A 3,488-nucleotide genomic window follows, 5' to 3' on the forward strand; every position below is an offset into this window, starting at 1 on the left:
AATTCCCACATGTCAAGGGAGGCACCTGGTAGGAGATGATTGGATCATGGGGTTGGTTTCCCCCATGCTGTTCTTATGATAGTGAGGGGGTTCTCATGAGACATGATGGTTTTAAAAATGACAGTTTCCCTTGCACACTCTGTCTCCTGCCACCTTGTGAAGAAGGTGCCTGCTTCCCCTTTGCCTTCCACCATGATTGTAAGTTTGCTGAGACCTCCCCAGCCATGCAGAACTGTGAGTCAACTAAACCTCTTTGGTTTATAAATTACCCAGTCTCAGGTAGTATCTTTATAGCAGTGTGAAAGTGGACTAATATACTACCAATACAAATAAGTGATGCTCACTCATTTGTGCATGCTGCTTCTTAGGTAATTAGATACAAAATCAGCTACAGCTCTCCATGACAGGGAGTTGAACCTGGCATCAGAGTACCCACCAGCACCCTTGTTGCGATTAAGAATTAGCAGTGTCCAGGCCAGGTGGACAGAGGAAGCGGGGTCGCCGCTGCCTCCCTACCCACCTGCTTGTGCGTTGGGGTTGTGGTGGGCCAAGATGGTGGGCTTCTTGGAGGAGCAGCTTGGTTAGAAGCTGGTGATGAGCAGCAGCAAGGACGACCAGTGGCAGTGGTAGGACTTCATGTGGGACATGCCTTGGCTGGCGCTGCCCTACAAGGAGAAGCACAGAAACTTTGGAACAATTACCAAATTTCCAATATTCCATTGCTAATATTCATAGATGCCACCACTGCAAAGGTTGTGTGCAAGAATGGGCTGCTGGTGATCTGAGATGACCCAGAAGGTATGGAATTCCCTTGGGGACCTAAACTTTTCAGGTTTATGAAATGACTCACAGTTCCTGGAAAGCAGCATCCCAGAAAGGTCTTACATAGGACCCTATTTCTCTGCACATGGGTGTTCATCCTGCCAAAGCCTCACCCAGGTCCTGGTGGAATCTTATTAGAAGATCAAGGAGGCAGGCCAGAACTTTGAGATTATCTTAGTCAGTGAAGACAGATCAGAGAGTCCTTCAAACAGTACTTCAGTGATAGGTTCTGGCTCACTATCCCCCTTACTGAAAAGGCCTGGAAGTCGCATCCCATCTGGCTGTATAGAATCCAAGGCATTCCCCATGCTCATTGTGCTGGACCCACAGGGCGAGGTGATCATGTGGTGGGGTGAGTGGAGGTGCTTAACGACGAGGACTGCTGGGAGTTCCCATGGCACCCAAGCCCGTGCTGAAGCTCTCTGACTCCAACACTTTGCAGCTCAACTGGCCCCTGCCTCCTCCTTTTTGTGGACTCTGAGGATGACAGAGAGTCCCAGGAAGCCAAGCAGCTGATTCAGCCAATAGCTGAGAAAATCATTGCCAAGTGCAAAGCCAAAGAGGAGGAGCATCACTTCCATTTTTTGTATCTGGGGAGGATGATATGATAGACTTCCTGCAAGGTTACACCAACCCGCCTGAGGCTGCCCCTTTGCTCAGTATCCTGGACATGACAGCACTGATGGAGTATGTGATAGACGTGGGAGGAGATCACCCCTGCCATTGTGGAGGCCTTTGTGAGTAACTTTCTGGCAGAAAAGCTCAATCCAGAGCCCATCTAATGGAGCTCCGGCCTTCTGAGATGTTGTTTAGAATTCAGTCTTCTCCTCCCCTTTCTTCCCTCCACCCTTCGACTTATCCAGTGTGTCCTGAATCACACAACCCAAGTGTCCAACCTCTCTGTGGTGCCTTGCTTCTGCATTCACTACCCAGCTAGCATCCTGGGGTGTGTGTCCTCTCAGCAGCAGCAGAATCCACCATGTTTGGAGACTCTGCTTGGGATCACGAGATGGCATAGCCTAGCCAGAACAAGGACTGCATCACTTTTGCAAAGTCACCAGCTTTTGGTGAAAGATCTGCCAGGGTGTTCTTCCGCAGAGTGAGCGTGAAGGACCAATGGATCAGGGCTCTTGCTCTGACTCTGGTATCAGCACGCACATACAGAGACCCTGACAGCCAGAGGAACTGCCTGGTGACAGCTACATGGAGGCGAAGCAGAGAAAGAGTCTTGATAGACCTCAGCTTAGAGCTGTTGGTGAGAAAGTCCTTTTCTCAGTGACATAGTTTCTTTCAGTCAGAGGGAAAAACAGCAGCTTATCAATGAGTTCTTGAACAAGAGTTTCTCAAATGTAAAAGGAAGCTTGTGGGGATTTTCAGGGTGAGAAAAACCATTTAGTGAAGGTACTAGTTCATATAATAATGGCTTACTGTTACTGAGCTCGCACCTCGTGATGAGAGCTTCTCATTCCTTTCTTATCTCTCTTTCTTCCTTGATCTTGACCTTCCCCAAGTTTCTGCCTGCTTATATGAACAGCTCCCACGGTCTTGAAATTTTGTTAACAGATTCTTCCCTTTGGATATCTATTCCCAAGAAACTCAGCCCTGAGGTTTTAGAGGAGCACCTCCTAGCCAGCACAGACCTCTCACCCCACCCAGCTCTGTGCCTGAGGCCGCTGGACCTCTGCCAAGGTGCCTGCACCCACTTTGGTTACCCTATGGTCATTCTCTTTATTTTCTTTTCAAAGCAGAACTAAAAGGACAAGGAATTACCAGAAGCCTCACATTTTCTGCAGAAGGAACTGTACCCTAGGGTGGGAGTGAGGGCAGGGGGTGTGCCAGCCACGAGTAGGCATTGGATTCCCTTTGCCAGGCCCAGGCAGATCAACCTCTTATTTTGGTGAAAGATCTGCCAGGCAGTTCCTCTGGCTGTCAGGGTCTCTGTATGTGCGTGCTGATACCAGAGTTAGAGAAAGAGCCCTGATCCATTGGCCCTTCACGCTCACTCTGCGGAAGAACGCCCTGGCAGGTCTTTCACCAAAAGCTAAAATAATAGTTCACCAAAAGAGAAGCAACAACTATGCTCTTAGGATTTGGGGTGGAGGGCTTTGGCCTAGGGACTCATGGGGCTTTGGCCTCACTTAATCAGGTGTCAAGGTCTTTAAACAATCCTGGAGATTACCCTCAGCTCCACTCAGCACTCTGCCCATCCAAATCATTTATTTGGAAAACCCAGCCCCTCACAAGCTGTTGACATTGTTATACCCTGCCACATCGGATTATTGGTTTGTAGTTCAGAGGCACAAAATGAGTTGGTAATTAGTTTGTTATTTGATGTTACCAGCCTGAAATGCAATCACCTAACAGGAAATAAAGCAGGCATCTTTGGACATTATCAACCAAAAGAAAAAAAAAAGAGAGAATTAGTAGTGTCCAGGCTAAAGAGTACTTTCATTAACATTTAAGTAAAGGCTGAAGTACTAGGTTGGCTGTCAAAATTCAGAGGACAAGAGGAGAAAAACCCTCAGGGGTTTCCTAATTGGGGGTAAAGGAGGGTGTGCACAAGACTAGAGGCCTTCAAGGGTCTTTGGGTAAATAAGAGATCAAGAGAGAAAGATATCTGGAAATTAGGAAGCAACTCAGGATCTTCCCTTTTGAGTCTGTCTTTT

At 47.9% G+C, this 3,488-nt stretch overlaps 1 pseudogene; it reads left to right on the forward strand.

Annotated features, from left to right (window-relative positions):
- The first annotated feature begins 645 nt into the window (after positions 1–645).
- Positions 646–1,604, forward strand: LOC100985408 (nucleoredoxin-like; annotated as a pseudogene).
- The last annotated feature ends 1,884 nt before the right edge of the window (positions 1,605–3,488 follow it).

Source organism: Pan paniscus, chromosome 1 (genome assembly GCF_029289425.2).
Source record: "Pan paniscus chromosome 1, NHGRI_mPanPan1-v2.0_pri, whole genome shotgun sequence".
NCBI lineage: Eukaryota > Metazoa > Chordata > Mammalia > Primates > Hominidae > Pan > Pan paniscus.